This window comes from Pleurodeles waltl, chromosome 2_2 (assembly GCF_031143425.1).
Source record: "Pleurodeles waltl isolate 20211129_DDA chromosome 2_2, aPleWal1.hap1.20221129, whole genome shotgun sequence".
In the NCBI taxonomy this organism is placed as follows: domain Eukaryota; kingdom Metazoa; phylum Chordata; class Amphibia; order Caudata; family Salamandridae; genus Pleurodeles; species Pleurodeles waltl.
This window is the reverse complement of record NC_090439.1, coordinates 961,332,305-961,352,168: the sequence shown is the minus strand read 5'-3', so window position 1 is coordinate 961,352,168 and position 19,864 is coordinate 961,332,305.

The window sequence follows — 19,864 nt, the reverse complement described above, 5'->3', positions numbered from 1 at the left end:
ACTGAGTGCAAGAAACACTGGCATGACTGCAAGCAAAGGACAAAGGAAAAAATGGCAAGGAACAGGAAGGCAGCACTGCAAACTGGAGGTGGTAGTTCAGAACCACAAGAGGACATGGACGAGATGGAGGAGATGGTTGCAGCAGTCATCCGTGAGGAACTGGTCACTGGAATCGTAGGACAGGACAGTGCAGACTACCAGGAAACACCACAAATGCAGGTAAGTCTCATGGGGGAACTTAATGCTAAATTGTTGAGTGCAAGAAGGGGAAGGCACATAAGACACACTCAATGTCATCACAACATCCCCTGCATTTAGTAAGATTAACCCTACCAACATGACCAAGACATCAGAGACTAGTAAGTCAGTCAATACCATTCCTGGGGTATGTCATGGTGGTGTCCCTTGTAGTAACACCTTGCAACTGCCTTGCCTCATTTCCCAAACACGTGTGCTGTATCTTACAGCACACAATTCATTGCAACCGTCCCAACGGTACCCAGACATGTGCCAGTAGCACCACCACCTTGCAGATTAACAACACATCCACATAAGGCAGTCACAACTCCATCATGCATTGAGGATGACCCCTGGGTGAAGGGAAAAATAATCAGAGGAGGCACTGGGAGAATAGCAGGGTGGTCCTGTATCACAAGAAACATGCCACTACCCAGAGTAACTAAACAGGTGTAGTATGGAACCAAACATCTTCATGCTGATCAGAAATGTGCCACTACAGAAAATATGTACCAGAGAAAGCAAACTGTAGGTCACAACAGATACAGGCTGAGCCCACAACTATCCTGTCACAACCATATGGGACACATAGGAATGTGGAAATAAACACACACATACAACACATGGGTGGTCATTCCGACCTAGGCGGGCGGCGGTTGCCGCCCGCCCGTCGGAATCCGCCTGAATACCGCCCGCGGTCAATTGACCGCGAGGGGTATTCTGACCTTCCCGCTGGGCCGGCGGGCGATCTGATTCAGATCGCCCGCCGGCCCAGCGGGGAAAGCGCCTTCCACAAGGAAGCCGGCTCGGAATCGAGCCGGCGGAGTGGAAGGCGTGCGACGGGTGCAGCAGCACCCGTCGCGCTTTTCAGTGTCTGCATCGCAGACACTGAAAAGCCTAGTTGGGCCCTGTTAGGGGGCCCCTGCCGTGCCCATGCCATGGGCATGGGCACGGCAGGGGCCCCCAGGGGCCCCGCGACCCCCCCTACCGCCATCCTGTTCATGGCGGCTTTCCCGCCATGAACAGGATGGCGGTAGGGGGGGTCAGAATCCCCTCGGCGGCGCAGCGAGCTGCGCCGCCTTGGAGGATTCGAAGGGGCAGTGGAAAACCGGCGGGAGACCGCCGGTTTTCCCGTTCTGACCGCGGCCAAAGCGCCGCGGTCAGAATGACCAAGGGAGCACCGCCGGCCTGTCGGCGGTGCTCCCGCCCCCGTTGGCCCTGGCGGTAGGGAACCGCCAGGGTCAGAATGAGGGCCATGGTGTATGACTGTGAACATAATGGTGTATAATACCACATTGATGGGCGGGGGATGGTGCATGGGCAAGTCTGGTGTTGGTAAGACTGCCAGTGCAGTGTACCCTTTGCAGTTGGCAGTATGAGTCACACGTTGGGATGGCGGGTAAAAATCTGTCTGCTCATGGTAGCTCTGTGTGGCATTCAGCACAACATTGTTGATAGGGTGCATTGGGTGTGACAGCACAAGCTGCTCTTAGCCCTGAAAATCAGGCAGTGGAAAGGGCAAAGGGGCAGGGCATGGGACCCCCGGGGCAAAGGGCAAAGGGGCAGGGGCACACCGCACCACATTACCACCAACCTTTGCATGGGGGTTTCACTGCCATGCAAAGGCTGGTGGAAAAAGTGGGAACATACCTGGAGGGTAGCATTGATCGTAATACTGGTCAGGTGTCACAAGACAGGTGGCATTGCCAGTCTGTAAGCAGCTGGAAACCTGCCAGTACCAGGCCTTTGGCCCATGGGGCATTCCCCATTGACAACATGTGCCACTACCACCTGCGTTGTTGGGGTGGTCATATAGACAATGGCAGTCAGGTGGTCATAGGACTGCCGCACTTGTAATGAGGGACCAGTATGACTATCTGCGGAATCACCATCTAACTAGCTTGAGGCCCTGACCTAAGTTCAACTCCAGTTAACTGGCTCCAAAACATAACCACATAGTCAGAAAGGCACAAACTGTAAAGAGAAAGTGAAATTACACCCACTGTGCCATGCTTCTAGACAGGATTTCCTATTACATCACTTCCTGTCCCCATGTGTCACGTTTTTGAATTATGCGTGTATTTATTTGACGCATTTGACATTTGCTTAGTTTTTTTTAGACGCATAATGCACGTGCGTTGATTTCACTGAAAGCAGCATCGAGAGGTGTGTGCAGGTGGAATTCACGCAAAGGGCCCATGTGTCATTGACTTTGCGTTTGCAGACGTTTTAGATGCATTTGCATCATATTTTTTGAGTCAATTCCTGATTGCGTGTTTTTTTGCATTGTCCTTAGATGAACCCTGAATCAATATACATATGACATGGGCTGTGCTGCAGTGTGGCATTTTGGGTACGGCCACATGTGGTAGTCTGTGCAACAATGTGACAAGCGTGTGATTGGTCTGTTCCACCAATTTGTGTGTTACAGAGTCAGCAGCATGCAAATTGTTGCACGTCGTGCATATATATGAATATGTGACAACAGTGCTTCCATATATGTTTGACATTCAGTTCAATGCAATAGTTCTGAATTGTGATTGTGTATTGAGTTATCGTTTGTGATGTGTAATGTTGTCATACAGAGCATAATATTTAAAGCTACACAAACAGGTCAGGCATTGTTGATGATGAGTGAACCATTGCTACCTAGGAATTATTACCCGACAATTGTCTCCGTATGTAGATTTTGAGTTTATGGAGACTAATGTGAAGCCTGCATATTTGTCTGACATGTGTACATCTTTGGTACATAGTGTGTATGACACACTCTCCCTACATTCCACCCAGAATATGTTTTGTTCACAAAAGTTGGATTGAACTTGTTGCCATTACCAATGGTTGTGGGTTGTGTGTGGTGGACCTACAGCCCTAGCTGCATATGGTCTCATCCATGCTGATGTGCATTCCACCAGCGTGTCCGTTCTATGTGTGGGTTCATATGTACTCTATGTCAGGATTGTGCCCAATGGCAGTGGCAGGACAGATTGCCATGGATATACTGCGCAGGCCCAACGTCTATCTTTGGTTGTTGTACCTGAGCAAATCATGATGACCATAGTTACTAATGATGTCCCCCCTTGTCACACATGTTCCATGCCACCATTGCAAGTCTCACACTGAGTTGTGACAGTGTTCAGTTCCAACATGACTTAATTTCTATTTATTAATATCCACTACCTCTTGTGTGGCCCCCTTGCATGCATCTGATTTGGACATGGTGTAGTTGTGTCTGAGGACCTATTGACTTACATGTTGGCAACGTGGATGTACAAAATATGTAGTGGTCCATTGATTGTGTCTTTCAGTTGTCACATACCAGTGATTACGCTGTTAGTGATGTGTGTGATGGTGGCAGTACAATTTTACACATCACATATGATGTTGCAACAGTACTTGTCAGATTCCTATTTGTAACATGATCCCTGACCTTTGACTAACATTCCTATGCTATGTGTAGTGGAGATTGAAAAGACCAAAGCAGGATTAGTTGAATTAGTGAAGTGTTTATTTACAAAATTGACAAGGTGAATTCATTGGTTGTTAAGAGTAGAAGTTGTCAACTATGTGCTGTCTCCGGCATACACCAGCAGCTCTGTTGTGCTGTTCCCCCTCCATATCGTCACCACCATCCTCCTTCTCCTCCTCAGGCAGGTCATCTACCTGGTCATATATTGGGACGTTCATCTACGCACATATGTTATGCAGTATAGTACATGTCAGGGTGATTTTGCACACAATGTTTGGGGCAGATAGAAGGCTGCCTCCTGTGAGGTCAAGGCACCTGAATCTTGTTTTCAGTATGCCAAATGTCCTTTCCACAATATTGCGTGTCTTACAGTGTCCCTCATTGTATGCACACTCTGCTGATGTGCTTGGGTTTGCAAATGGGGTCATTATCCACGGCTGTATGCCATAACCCTGATGCCCTGCAAGAGATAATAGGTGTAAGTTGTTGTTTAGGCTTGCAACAGGTTTTTCATGTTGCATGGCAGTTGGTATTTTGATTTGGTTGTGTCCTATACGTGTTTGTGGTATGGTGTGAGTTCCTGGCTTTGTGCAAAGTTTCTTCGCACTGTGCTGTTGAACATGACTATCTTGGGTATTGGCTCAAGGACCTTGGACATATATTTTTTTAATCTTAACTCCTGCTCACTATGTATGTACCATGTGTTGTGTAGTGCACCTTAGTATCTGTGTGCTATCACTAGGGGGGACATGGCATATCCTCACAACACAATAGAGACAGATGTGGTGACAATGTGGTAGCACTACTGAGCCTGGACATCCTAGCCAATTTGACATGTGTCATTACAGATGAAGTGCAACACTTAAGCCCATTTCAATAAGTAAGTGACAATGCACAACACAGCTCCAGCATTGGCGCCACTGTGCTGCAACATTTTGACTATGCAGGAATGCCTCATGTGTGACATGTTATTAGGCAACCCTTTGATGTCCCCGGCGCCTCATATGCAGCCGTGCAACAAGACTACCACCCTTGCAACAGGGTGCTTGGCTAGCTTCCCTATGGAGGTGGATGTATCTATGCAAGTAGGGACACGTTCCTCTATATATGTACATTTTTGATGGCCAATTGGCTCTTTCTGTGTGTACAGCAGTATGCAGCATGCTTAAGTGGCACATTCATATGAGGTAAAATCACAGTGTATTTCCTTATTGCAACCTGCAAACGTCACCCCTGCTGGGGTGGTGCTTGATGTTGTCAATGCCTCAGGTTTTAGGTGACACCTACATCTGTGTCAGCATCATAATGCTATGTATCTTGTGGTGCAGATACACATTGCAAGTCCCTTCCACAGTAAGTACTGTGTGGGAGGGTGGCCGATTTCTAATGTGGCTTCAAGTCACAAAAGGTTAGTCATCCGCAAACTTGTACATACAGTGCAGGCCATGATAATTCCACTGGGGGCTGTTACATAGGCTCCTTAGTGATCCGGAGTGGCAGCTGATCTTTGTGCCAGCCATCTGGTGTCCAAGGGTGTGTATCCCATTGTTTCAGGATGATCAACATCACTCCCAGTGTCTCTCCTATCTTCCAAAACATGAATCAGCATTTCTACTGTACACACATGCACAGTGCAGGCTATGGGATGGAGCTCAGCTACTTAGCAAATGTGTCTCTTAGCACAGTGCATGTAAGGTCAGTGATGTCCTAATTTCTCCTTCAGCATGCATCCATGATCTGCACTGTCTAACAGTGCCTCTGCACCATGGTGGGCCATTTATTGTATACAGTACAGACATGATGGTGTTGTGGGTCAGTGAGTGGCGCATGTGAGGTGGCACTACAGTAGGTGTGGTGCCACTTCTCACAAATCTGACACATGGTATGTAATGGCCATTGATGTTGTATTCCTATGTGGGTGACCCAATATATCAGGCAGTTGTTTATGCACACTACAGGTAGGTCAGGTATGTGTTGATGAGATGTAGTTGGTATTGGCACCAGTTGTCCGATATGTGATGTTTGTTCTGGCAGAGACTTGCATGGCATGATTTGAGTGATCTGTGCCTATGTGTGACTAACGTTACATGAGCATGGTTTATGCCATTGACATTGCTGTGTTATTCTTTGTTTAGTGTACTGTGTGTGTGAAGTTTACGTAGTGGGCAATCTGTGGGCACTTGTAGTGGTTTGTGTGCATCTTCTGTTTTCAAAGGGTACATATCTGCAACTGTCCTTCATGTGGTGTGCCTGTCAAGTTGTTGGTGTGTTAAGTACATGTGGGTGTATGTGTTTGTGGTGTGCACTGAATGTGCTGTACTGCAGCATGGTACATATATGTTGTTACCTGCACATCTGTGTTACCCTGGCCATGTGTTTCTGGAGTGGTGTATGTCTTGTGTGTCCTACAGGGTTGGTGTGTTGTGTGTAAATAGCTAGGTTTGTTGACTTACCCACAAGTAGGCCATTTCCATATTGCCCATCCTGGATGTGTTCGTTGATCTTGCTCTGCCGGAACACGTAGGCCTCATGGACACTCCCAGGATACTTTGCCAATATGTTTGTGAATAGCCCATAGTAGTACACTACGGCCTGCACATTTATGGAATACGTGTGTTTGCGATTCCGGTGTAGATGCTCTGTTGCTGCAGGTGGAACATGTCAGACATGGGTGCAGTCAATTGCACCGAGCACATGCGGGAAGCCATCAAATTCATAGAACTATTGTTTTATCTCCTGCTTCTTTTGCTGGGTGTTAGGGTAGCTGATGTGGCGGGGTCTCAGAGAGATAATTGTGTCTAACACCTTTGGCAGGAACATCAAGAATGACGGCTGTGACACACCAGCAACCAGGGCATCTGTTGTTTGAAATGAGACACTTGCCAGCATATGCAGGACAGCTAGCAGCTTTGTCACAGGTGGTATATCGTGTGGGGTCTGCATGCTGGCTGTGATTTGTGGCTCAGTGAGGTGCAGCAGGTGTAGTATGGCTTTCTGGTTGAGTCTATAAGTCCTTATTATGTCTTATTCCCTGAGGGTGAGGGGGTTGTCCTGTTTCTGAATTTCCTCTCCTGCTTTCTTCGTTGCCTTTGTGGTCTGCGTTGTGGTGGTTGCTGTTGTTGTTGCTGTCCCCTGCATCATCTCGCAAGCTGGAGAAGCATCACTTCCATCCTGTGGGTTAGTGATGAGGCTTCTAAAAGTTTTCCTTAAGTAGTGTTATGTGAGCCTCATTTTAACTCCTGGTCTGACCCAGGCATCAAAATTTGACGCAAATCGGAGTTAACGTCATTTTTGGGGCCCGCCTCCCACCCGTGCGTCATTTGGATGGATAAATATGGTGCTAGGGGCTTTGAGTCATTTTTTGGACAAGAACTCCTACCTTGCATCTAACTGATGCAAGGAGTTTTCACACATCCAGAAAATTACGTTAACTCCAATATTTTGATGCTAGATGGGTCTAGCGTCAAAATATAAATATGGAGTTACGCGTGCTCTGAATTAATGTTAAAAAAAATTATGCTATCTCAGCGCATGGGAATGCAGAAGTGTTTCAATTTTGTACACTGCAATAACATTATTTTTGACAGCATCATAACTCATCCAAGGACTGGAAAAGTAGTGAAACTTAGACACACCTCTAATTGTGCCACAACTCATGTAATTTATACCATAAAATGTCCCTGTGGGCGTTTGTATATAGGCAAGATTGAACTGAAGGTTAAAGTCCAATTAACTGATCACAAGAGCATGATCCCAACAAGAATAAAAGTTCGAGCTTGGTTACACATTGGCTTGAACACAACCATTCTGTAGCACAATTGAAGTTTACAATACTGGAAGTGATCAAGCTTAATCGAGAGGTGAATAACCATATGAGATTAGCACAACGTGAAACGTTTTGGATTAAATACTTGATCAGTCTGCTTCCACATGGTCTCAATGACCAATTAGAAATTATATGTTTTTTTATAGGGGGATCACATCAGGAAACATTGCTTAGGTCCACATGAGATCCACCAAAATGTTTTCATCTTGATGTGTGTTTATTACTCTTTATGTACATTGTGCACGTGTATGTGTTTGCAATTTGAACAATCAATGGAGGAGGCAGCCTCACTCAGTCAATATTATCAACAATTATAACTGTTTGTGTATGTATGTGGTACAATGTTTTATGTTGTTATCTGCATTAGCCTAGTTTTTCAAGCATATACAGCTTAACAAGCGCTTCTAGATTTGTTTGTTAATATACTTTATATTCTACCCATCTAAATTATAATATAAAGTGACACACACCCGAGTTGATTATACCAGTTTTAAACTTATCATTCCATTATCTGTAAACGCACATCACAGTTTTTTTATTAATCAAACATAGCCTTTCTTCTCTTTTATAATTACAGATATTCTCTGTATGTTTACGGGCATTTTCATTTGATTGTTGTTTATCATGTTGATTAATGAGTTTGTCTGGTGGTTATCAGCTTCAGTGATAATTTTTCCTGTTTGTTGCTGCATGCGGTCGCTAGCATTATTTTCACATTTGTGCACTAACCAGTCACCGTCATTATGGTTGAGACGTATATGGTCCTGTAGTTTAGATGCATGGGTGGAAGTCTATGGTATTTCCTTTATTTGCTAACCCACTATTGTCAATATAAGTCAACTTTGTACATGCATGCTGCAATAGCTGCGGTTACACTGTCGCATCGGAGTGGCAGCCTCTGGGAGAACAGGACATGGCAGGTATGTAGTGCCTCAGTTGGGTTTTGAGGTAGTATCCACCATGGGTGGTGAGTCGGTTTTGTATAACTAAGTCTATTTTGGAGGTTTCTCTATTCTTTATATTGGATGCCACGGCATTTTGCACTCTTTGTCGTTCAGCCGACTCTGAACTTTGTGAGTTTATCCGGCATTGTTTAGTTCTCGCATTTAGTTTTTTAGTTGAGTGATGAGGCAGTACATCACTGTCCCTCTTGTGAGCACTTACATGGCATGTTGCTTCAGCGGTTTATTTGGCACTGTTTACTTCATGAATTTTGTTCTGTAGCAGGTTTGTAAGAGAGTGTATCACAGTCATTTTTATTTGTGAGCACTTACTAGGCATGCTCACTATGAGAGCTTGTTATTTTGTGATATTTTTTAACGAGGCTTTTTTTTTTTATAGGAGTTTTCCCATATGATGCGCGCTAACATATTTGGAACAGAGTATTGATGTGATGTTAATTTATTACCATCGCGTACATTGTTTTTGTGTTATAGTCTCGCCCGTAGAGACATTGTTTCAGATACTACGCACGCTGTTTTCTCATGAAGAATCATGTGTATTCACCCATAGCAAGTGGTTGAAAAACAACACGTTGGTTCTTACTGTTGATATTGTTTAATAATACCTGCAGCCTGATTTGTTTGTATGTTGAATTTTCTCACGGTTCCCCTGATGAAGAGTGTTTACCCGAAATGCATTGGGATTTATTGCATTTGTTTGAAAAAAGCTATCAAGTTTGTTTTCACAGCATGAAGAATTATTGTTGGATGGACTTCAGATTCAATGAAAATAACACATTGAATAAATGAAAACTTTTGCTTAAAGAACTGTTAAATTAAGATTTCATTTCATGTACAGATTGACCGTATTGGGCCCTTAGAGTACGTATTGGGACTAGTGAACAATTATTTGTCTCTAGTTAATTTTTAGAAATTTACCCACGTGCAAGGCAAATCCTTCCCTTTTACTACATGTAAGTCACCCCTCAGGTAGTCCCTAGGTAGCCCCATGGGCAGGGTGCAGTGTATTTAAAAGGTAGGACATGCACTGGTGTGTTTTACATGTCCTGATAGTGAAATACTGCCAAATTTGGTTTTAACTATTCCAAGGGCTATCCCTCTCATAAGTTAACATGGGAACTGCCTTCAAATATCTTTTAAGTGCAGTTTCCCATTAGGAGCAGATAGAGATTGGAGTTTGGGGTCTTTGAACTCACAATTTAAAAATACACCTTTTGGTAGAGTTGGTTTTTATATTCTTTGTTTGAAAATGCCCCTTTTCGAAAGTGGCCATTTTCTTGCTTAACCATTCCGTGCCACTGCCTGCCTGTGGAAACTATGTCTGGCAGACTAACAGTTGGGCTGTTTGTGAAATTCCTTCTAGACAGTGACACAAAGGGAACTGAGGTGCATTCTGCAAATCCCGATGAGTCTTCCTGGGCCAGAGTGGGGAGGGAGGAGCTGACACCTGCACTTGAAAGAGCTGTGTCTATCCACACACAATGCAGTCTCTGACACCCTGGTGTGTGTCTTGGGCCAGAGACTTTCGTTTGAAATTTGCCTACTTAAAAGGCAGAAATGATTATAAGTAGTGGACCCAAAGCCCCAAACTTTCAGAATACTTCTGGATCAAGAGGAACCTCTGTCAAGGATAAGAGCTTGATGTTTGAGGAGGACCTGCCACTCTGCCTGTTGCTTTGCTGTGCCTAACTGCTGCTGCTACTTCTGCCATAAGAGGGAGAGGACTGGACTTTGCATTATGAAATCCTGCTTGGGAAGTTTCAGCTTACCTCCTGTGAGGAAGTCTCAGGGACATCAAAGATTTCACCTGCCAGCCTCTGGGTTTGCTTGCTGTGGACCCTAAACCGCCAGGTGGTGCCTATTCCAGTCTCCGGGCCCTTGGGAGTGAAAGCTGAACTAAAAACAAGAAGAATCAGGTGTACTGACTCCAGGCGGCTCTAGGACCGATCCCACTGCTTGAATCCACACCTCCGCTTGCACCGGAAGCCGTGATCCCCGCTGGAGTGTGACGACAACTGACACAGCAGGCCCGACGCTGTCGTCACAGCCCTGCTAGCATCCCGCAACTACGTGAGTCCATTGTGCGTGACACCCAACTCCACCATAGTGCCTGTAGCCCCATGGCATGAACGCCACCCTGTGAAGTCGCCCAACATGTCTTGACCCGCCGGATTTATTCACCCTGCTGGATCGTCAAGGACCAATGCCTCACAACTACGCCCCTTAACCTCCCCTGCTCTGCAGTAAGGAACCGACTACGCACCAGATGCAGGGTCGCTTCACCTCCCTGACTCCGTGCACCGGCTTGTTTCCTCGTTTGCCAAAGGTACTGTGCCTGGGGGTCTATGGGACTCCGTCACCGGTGCCGCCCTCCTCTGGAGTTTCGTCGGATTGTTGGAAATTACAATGCAACAGCCCCAGTTGGAGCTATTGTTTCTAAGCGCTATATTGAATGTTAATCTCTGAAAATGTGTATCTTCACTTGCAAATGTTCGATTTTTGTCGTTTTGGTCATGTTTTACTCAGATAAATATTGGCTATTTTTCTAACTGGTATTGAGTGCTTATGTGGTGTTTTCACTGTGTTACTGTGTGTGTTTGTACAAATACTTTACACATTGCCTCTGAGATAAGCCTGACTGCTTGTGTCAAGCTACCACGGGGGCGAGCAGGAGTTATCCTAGGTGTGTTTCTCACTTACCCTGACCAGAGTAAGGGTCCCTGCTTTGACAGAGTGCAAACTGACTGCCAACCAGAGACCCCATTTCTAACACTAACATTATTAACATTCACTTTTATGTTATCTGGGGTTGCTTGCTCTATATCTTACATGCTCTGATGCTGTTTGGACCTGATTTATGCCTTACTACAAAATTTAATTAAATAAACACATTGATACATTGCTTTTTTCTTAACTGTGATTGTTTACAGCAATCTTAAATTTTTTTGATTTTACATCATAGCCTTATAGCCTGCCATAGCGGGCTATACTGCCAATTAAAGGCCCTTTCCAGCATTAAAGGCCCAAGCCAAAGATTTCCCAAGTGAACTACCTGATCCAGAATGTAGTGCTGTTGGGAATATATATCCTCAGTATTTACTTCAGAGAATCAAAACCAATCAAATTAATGAATCAGAGGAAGTCACTCACACATGTAGAGGAGACTTCCAGTAAGGGGGTTACTCCCAAGAATGGATCCACTTCATCAGGTGTGAATGATTCAAAATAGGTTGGGCAGGAATGAGTGTAACAAGGGGAGGAACAAAAATTAAGGGGATTCTCATGGAGCACGGACAATAAGAAATGAAGTAGAATAAGGTCAGTAAAAGGTGTAACTACCTAAGCAGTCGAAGGCAGGAGCAGCTGTGGGTGACAGGAACTGCCTAGCAGATAGAATGTTTTAATAAGGAAGCTTCTGAGCCGCTGCCCTTCACCAGATGAATCTTTTTATATGCCTTTTCATGTGTGTAATTGGTTTCATGTGTGTTGACTGGTATGGCATCACTAGAGAGATCTGTGCTGTAAAAACGGACCTTGCTTGAAAGCAGCCTTCAGCTCCCTGCATGGTGTTGGTGTATCCAGGAGCCCCTTGTTGATTAAGGTGCATATAGCTTCAATGGCGGCAGCTCCAGTGAGCTCAACTTGGTGGCTGCAGTCTCCTGATGCCACCCCTTCCCTTGTGCCAGGCTGTTTCAGTGGCATAAGAAAACTTAATGCCCCCCATGCACAGTACATAGAGGGGTCCCCATGCAGACTCACACAGAAGCTCTCAGGCCAGGGTACCGTGCTGAAGGCTCCCCCACTCTACAGGGGCTGTGGAGGCCTTTGTTACAACACTGGACTGTTTGGGTGGGTGTCCATGTGCAAACTGCAATGTGGTTAGTAAAAAGCCCACATTATGACTACCCTTGGTCCGTAGGTATTCTTGGGTTCCCTTGTTTGTTTGAAACATATGCAATGTGGTTAGGGGAAGTGATGAGACATGTGCATTGGTGCTCAGTCCTAACTCTTTTGCTGAATTTGAACAGTTACTAATATACTAACAAGACATTTTCCTAGCCCCTCTCACATACCAGGCTTTACTCGTAATACACGATGCAATATACTGCCAGTGTGAAGTGAACACCTACAAATATGGTGAAATACTATTTAAATATAATGCAATCTATAGTAAAATGAAAGACTACATAAACATGAATGAACAATCAGCAAAATTACAGAAAAGGAAGTATCACCTAACAATAAAGATAAAGCAACCCTTATTGATGTGACTGTTTGGCTCTTGTTTCCTCTAGGTGGTGGCAGTTGTTCCCCGTTCCAATTGCAAACTGGAAGCCTTTAGAATAATGATGTGTCCGGGCTCAATCTTTACTTGATTGAGGCATTTTCCACTCCTGCACACTTTTCTTATCATTGTGGGCCTCCAATTATGGAAGACACTTGGTTAAGGGATAGCTGTAACCATAGCTGCTCACTCTATTTAATCTATTCAGACAACAAAGCCATTAACTACACAAGAAATTCATAATGCTTCAAATTTTCCACTGTTACAACCACACCAACCAACTAAAAGGCGGAAACATGGTGCTAATGTACAGTCCTTGTGGGGTTCCCTGTTAATTGCGCACCCCAGCAATGATCCAGACAGTCTCCAAATTTTGGCTAGCCTTTCAGGTTCTCAACACTGTTATTGTTTAGCAGTCATTAAACAACTAAACGTTTAGCTTGGTTCACTCACTTTGATTGCAGTATTGAACAAAATTAAGGGGTGTGTGAAATTATCCCTAAACTCCAGAACCTGAAAGAAAGCACACAGTAATGCACATTCTAGGGTCTTTAATACTGCATTTGCTTTTTTTCCCCAGACAGGAACAATTTGTATTGTTTTAGAGTCATACGAGGAGGCGAGGATGTTACAGGCTAAAAATGTATTACTTTGAGCATTTTCAGTGAATGTGTGTTCATTATATGTATCCTGTGTAAAAGCACCTGATTTTCTTGAACAGTTTATTCCATGTTTTAATAGCCACTTTGATCCCAGCTGACCATGGCATGAGGCGTAAGCTTTTTTTAGATTATTTGGTAAATACTGAACTCAGTGGATCCCTGTATACATGACTTCTATATGCTACCATATTAGATTGCAGTATGGTAGGAAATTAAAATATTAATCGAGACCTGACATAGCAACTAAATACATTATGATAAATCTCTGTATGTAGAGGTCCTTCAGTTCAACACAACTCTTTTTTCTGATAAAGTGTGTTGTCCTAGCAGGCATCTTATCAATGAATCTGGGCACAGTACCACCAGATGCAGGTTCTCAATAGAAAAAAATGGACCCCCTTCCTGAAAATATTTTCCTTTCGGACAAGGTATCTGTCATTGCCAGAACTAACTCTGATCATTGACACATGGCTTAATGGATACTTGTGTATGTCTCAAATTGGCAGCGATATTGTGTGTTGGAAGGTGGATTATTAGTAAATGCAGGTAAGTACCTACAGCTAGCAATACGGCCAAAATCACACATTAGCTCCAGTCAAGATTTCAATAAATGAGTCCTTGCTTAACCCTTGGTAGCTTGGCTGAGAGCAAACAAGCGTAACTTAGCAAGGCATTTAAAAACACCAACACATTAAATAAGCAAGACACAACACACAATTAAAAAATCAAACACCAATTTAAAGAATAGGAAATATTTTAGTGATTAAAATGACACCAAAATGACAAAAATCCAAGGTAGGGAACCAAGGATTTGGATTTTTATAGATTAAAAGTAAAACCAGCTGCTTAAAAGCAAATAGTGCTCAAAGGGTAAAAAAAAAGGTTGCTCTGGACCAGGAAAAAGTCAAGAGTTCAGGCCACCCTCAATGTAACACTTTTACACTTAGTTCTAGAAGTGTTTCTTTGTTTAGGAAAGTGGTCCACACCACCAGCCAAAGTTTCAGCAGCTTCAGTATGCCTATTTGGGCCTGGGACTACAAATCTCACAATGCACCAGGTCAATCAAAGTAAAATCCAGGTGAAGCTTGGCAGCTGGGGTTGTCCTCACTGTTGATGTTGCGGTCAGCCCTTACAGCATGTTTCTACTTGTTGCTGATCAGGGAGTCCACTTCTTATCCTTTCGGACAGGCAAAGTAATGTTGTGCAGGCCTCTCTTGTGCAGTCCAAAGGTCCAGCAGGGCAGTCCTTCTTTCCCAGAGGTTTCTTTTATGGCATCCACAACACCAATCTACAGTTCCAGAATATCTGAGTTGCTCCTTGAGACATTGGGACTACAATTTCCACAATGCACCTGGCCAATTCCTTAAAAGTCCCTTGAACGGTATCCAGCTGACAAGATCTGATGCAGGTGACTCTTGGTAGCTCCTTTATACCTGTCATTATGAGAAGTCTACTCCTGAATCCTTTAGAGGCCAGGCAAAGTCCTCTTTGGGCTGAAGACCAAAGTGTGCAGCGCGTGCAATCCTTAAGAGTGCAGTCCTCTCTTATGCAATCCAAGGGTCCAGCAGGGAAATCCTTCTTTTTCCCCTGGGAGGACAAACAGGAGGTCAGCCCTGAACAGTAGGGTACAGGGTGCCACCCTCAGGTATGACCACTTCCTCCAAAGTGTGGCATATTTCTGTCCCAGAAAGCATTGTTCTTTAAAAATGGAGAACATCTCTCCTGGAGGTTAAGGTCTGGCTAACCCAACCTACTGGCATTGCTAACTTTCCCTAACACTCCCCTTTCAGCCTTCCTGTGTAGCCTATGGAGCTAATGTTTTACGGTGGGGAAAACAAAATTGGCAGTTTTTCCCTCACCAGGGTATATAACATATCTTTTATTATGTCCCTTCTTAATGGTGTAAGGCACCCTTCCCCTGGTGCCCCCAGGGGAGACAGTAGGGGTAACTTTTATGTAAAAGTAAGGTGGCTTACGATGTGGGAAGTACCTTTAATTCCAAAGTCGTATTTGTGTATAATCTTAATTTAAAAGCAACCTGCAAATCAGGGCTGACTTTTAAAATGACAGCAGGCCATACAGCAGTGCACACTTAAGTGCATTTAATCTGCGGGGTCTCTAATCCTACGTTCCTTACCATATACTAGGGACATATAGGTAGGTTGTCAGTACCAATTGCAATTATGTCTAATTACCATGTACCTATTATCCAGAGCACAGGCCCTAGGTCTAGTTAGCAGGACCCAGGGCACAATCAAAGTCAGAAAAGTATGGGACAGAAAGTGTGGGGGGGGCACTGCAAAACAATTCCGGATTCTCACACTGTGCTAATGAAAATCACAAATGGTAAATTGAGACTTTAAATAGAGTTTGTTCTTTCTGTCCACACCTCTTTACTGACACATAGTTGTTCTTTTCTATACAAATATGTCTAGTATCTTACAGTAAATCACATTAATTACAAAAGCACCAGCCATGACCAGGCAGTCAAATAAACCTACGTAGTTTTTTAAATAGAAATACTCAGTGTTCTTTATGTAGTTTAATGACTAGCTGTCATGGGCTATCATGCTCATGGATAACTACAAATTATTTTCAGCCAGGGATCCCTGTCCCAGTTTAGAAATGAAAATGAAGCTCATTGGGACTGATTTTGCCATAAGTCACAGGAAGTATTGAGAAAGATTTAGGGGGGGTGCTGAAGAATATTATTATGATTTAGCCAGTAACTAGAGTGTGATCCCACTAAAGGACTGATCCTTCTACTGTAGTAGTTGACAAAGACCACCATTGTAGGATTTCTGTAATTATCTTAGGACTCACCACGTGCCCTTGAATTTCTGATACCATTATCAAGGCTCAGGAAAGCTAGCCTTTCACTTATCAACAAGGACAAAAAGGATCCAAGACCTCGTAGTAGGAAGACCAAGTTAGGGCAGTTTAAAATGGACTTTGGACTTTGTTCCTGCTTATGTTTGTGGAACAGCCTGTCATCAATTTTAACCTTTTTTCTGGTGTTGAAAGAGTAGTGCCTAATGATTTATCTTCATATGGAGAAACGGTTGTAGAACTTTTTTGTTTAGTTGTAAAAGTTGGAACTTAAAAAGTTTTTAGGCAGGGTCAGTATGCAAAGGTTGACAATGAAGGCAAAAACTCATTGGACCAATTCCCCTGATATATTTGACACAGCTTTTTGAAAACAAAATTCAAATGGTATAGTAACAATTAATTTGCAATTAAAATATTCAACCTAATGAATGTCTCCATGGCCACAGCTCATAGTCTTACTCCTCCCAAGGAGTGTGAGCTCCAGAAAGGTACTATGGGGCATATTTAAACTCTGTTTGCGCCGAATGTGCGTCAAAACTTTTGACACACATTCGGCGCAAACCGTGCACCATATTTAAACTTTGACGCCCGCGGACATCAAAATTCCTCCGTGTGAGTCATTTTTTGGATGCGGGAAACTGCCTTGCGTTAATGACATGCAAGGTAGGCGTTCCCGCCCAAAAAATGACTTTAAGTCCTGTGCGCCTTATTTATACTCCAGCGTCATTTTGATGCACAGGAGGGGGCAGGCCTTAAAAAACGGCGCACAGCCTGATGTGCACCGTTGTTTAACGCCTGGGTCAGGGCAGGCGTTAAGGGACCTGTGGGCTCACTTCCATGGTCACTGACCATGGAAAGAGTCCAGAGGTGCCCTTCCCTGCCCCCAGAGACACGCCCTGCCACCCTCACCCCCCCTTTCATGGGGGGATCCATCCCAGGTAAGTACAGATAAGTTGAGGTAAGTATTTTTTTCATTTTTTTAAGTGGCATAGGGGGGCCTAATTTGGGCCCCCCTACATACCACTGTGCCCAATGACCATGCCCAGGGGACAGACGTCCCCTGGGCAGGGCCACTGGGCAAGGGGGCATGACTCTTGCCTTTGCTAAGACAGGAGTCATTTCAATGGGGGTTGTGCGTCAATAAATGGCACAAGTCCGGTTTGAGGCATGATTTTTGCCTCAAACCTGACTTGCACCATTTTTTGCCGCACAACCCCCATTTTCCCCTACGCCAGCGCTGCCTGGTTTGAGTAATTTTTTTTCACTCTGACCAGTCCGCAACGTCATTCCTTAAATAAGGCGCCTGGATGGCGCGTAGGAATGTCGTTAGCCGGCGGTCACATTTTTGACGCAAACTAGCGCCGGTGCTGGTTTGAGTCAAAAACTATAAATATGGGCCTATGAGTGAAGGTAAACTACAAGACTTGGAAAAAGCACCAAAGTGCATAGTATCATCAGTAACTGTGGTTTTGAGGTTTGTCTTTCTCTGCGCATTTTACAGGTTTGCTCAAAGCTTTAGAAGGGCCACCAGACCAGTGTTTCATGATTGTGGATAAGGTAAAGACGAATACAGATTCCTTAACATGCTTCCATATGATGACTAAGGGCCTGATTTAGAGTTTGGTGGATGGGCTTCCTCCATCACAAACATGACGAATATCCCATCAGCCAAATTACGATTCAGTTATATCCTATGGAAATCGTAATTCGGCGGACAGGATATTTGTCACATTTGTAACAAAGTAACCTGACCGCCAAACTCTAAATCAGGCCCTTAGTTTGCAGTAATGCCTCTTCCAAGTTGGTGGTTGATGTGATCAAGGATGGTACAAAGTATAAGTGAAACTGAAACAAAATATTGTTAGGCCTGGAAATCTCATCTCACAAGATTTTTTGGTAGCAGCTGTCTTGAATCTTTAATATAAAACAAGAAAGCGAAGTGAATCAAATTGCTTCCTACATTTGCCTCTGGCGTCTTGGAAACCATGGAGTTGATGCCAAGCTTTGTTTCTTGGAAGTCTGCTTTTAATGCACTGCTACTGGTATTGAGAGTGTGGTAGGAGAATTTAATTTCACCTCTGGAGTCTTGGAAACCCTGGAGTTTTTGGTGGCAACCTTTGTTCTTCATGTTGTCTTGGATGACTGCTTTTATGCCACTACTACTGGTACTGGGAGTGTGGTAGTAGGATGTAATTTCACTCCTGACTATCTATTCCTGAACTTTAATAACCTCTTGCAAGGATTTACTTGTGACTCAATTCACCCTACACAATGAACATTGCTGAACTGGGAATCATTTTATAAGGAGCCACAGATTGAACTTCACTGGGTTGTAAGTGCCGGTAATTCACCTTCTATGATACTGTGAAATTTCACTCTTTTTTCTAGAGAGTGTTAGAAGTACAGCAATTTCTTAATTCTTAAGCACACATTTTTAATATAGTAATCACTGCAATTTTCTTGTTTATAGGTACACTTACTTGTTATAAGACATTTAAAGAGGGTCACTGAGAAAATGGTGTACATCAAATAAAAGGCATTGGTTTGCTTAAAAACAAAGTGATATTAGATTCTAGCTTATGATAGTTAAAAAAAAGTGATGTTACATTTTCTTTTATGGACCGAAACATAGAAGTTTTGCTTACTGAAATGATGTGAAGAAAGCCTTGCATCATCTATTTATCTCTCTTTTTACCTGTCTCTTTGGGTATTTGTGATTCACTTTGAATTTGTGTGGATCATCAGTGCCTTTTTGGGAAAATTAGAGCAAGCCATGGCACTTCCACAGAACAAATACATTGTGTAAGTCCCCAGATTTCATGGCACAATTTATCTGACCTTCTATAGCCCATCTCAGCCACAGCTTATCTTCACACTCCACTGAGGTTTTTTACTTCAAAGAATATGAATACATCCTCGGGTGACACTCTTGAATGAGATAAACTTCTTAGCTGCTGGCCTTGAATGACCTCCCTCCACTGGCCCGCATAATCAGAGGATGTCTATTACCTTGTCAATCACACTTCATGTATTGACACTTACTATTTAGTTTCCTATTGGTTTCTATCCATGATTTTAGAATGTTTCATAAATGCATAAATCTTGCAACCATTAATCAATTTATGTCATTTGGTGGTCTTAATAATTATTGAATTCTATTGTTTTTACCTAAGTTGGTTTGAAAATATAATTTGTTTGTTTATGAGCAGTAAGTTTCTTGCTCACACACCTTCAAAGACAAAATTGCTAATCATGCCAACCTGACAAAAGTCTACCCGGCATTCATTACAGAAACCAGGTTCTAGATTGTTTTAACTGTGGGAGCTCGGCCTCAGCTCGCATGAGGTCTGAGTCTTCCATTCTACAGTTTCACAATCTGGTTTCCTCACACCCAGCTTTGTAGTGCTCTGAAGATTTTGAGCTGGAATATGCCTATTGTCATGAGTTTTGCACTACACCCTCAGGTTCCCACATACCATAGAGCTGCCCACCACTGAACTCATGATTATTTTTATGATCGTAATTTTATAATAGACATGTGCTTTATGCTCGTAGGGCCAAAATATGGACTTTCTGGTTGTAAATACTGGTCAG